Genomic DNA, 296 nt, shown 5'->3' with positions numbered 1-296 from the left:
ACCCAAACACCACCAAAAGAACCAAACCCACTACTGGAGTAGTTGCAGTATTTGCGTTTAGTGTGTAACGATAAAGGCAAAGGTGGGATCCGTTTAACCACTACTCAAAGCAGGCAGGGAACAATTTTAAAAGGGAAAAAAAAATATTGCAACTTCTTGACTCACACATGTCCTGACAAGGAAATTACATCCTTCTGATGCAGCAGGAAGACGTTATTAGTGAAAAAGGTTTTTCAAGCAGCTTATTTCACCCACGTAACTCCAGTCACGGCCTGGGGACCCCCGAGGCCGGGGAG

The sequence above is a fragment of the Apaloderma vittatum genome, unplaced genomic scaffold (assembly GCF_000703405.1).
Source record: "Apaloderma vittatum isolate BGI_N311 unplaced genomic scaffold, ASM70340v1 scaffold29120, whole genome shotgun sequence".
NCBI classification, from domain to species: Eukaryota; Metazoa; Chordata; class Aves; order Trogoniformes; family Trogonidae; genus Apaloderma; species Apaloderma vittatum.
This window is presented reverse-complemented; position numbering follows the sequence as displayed.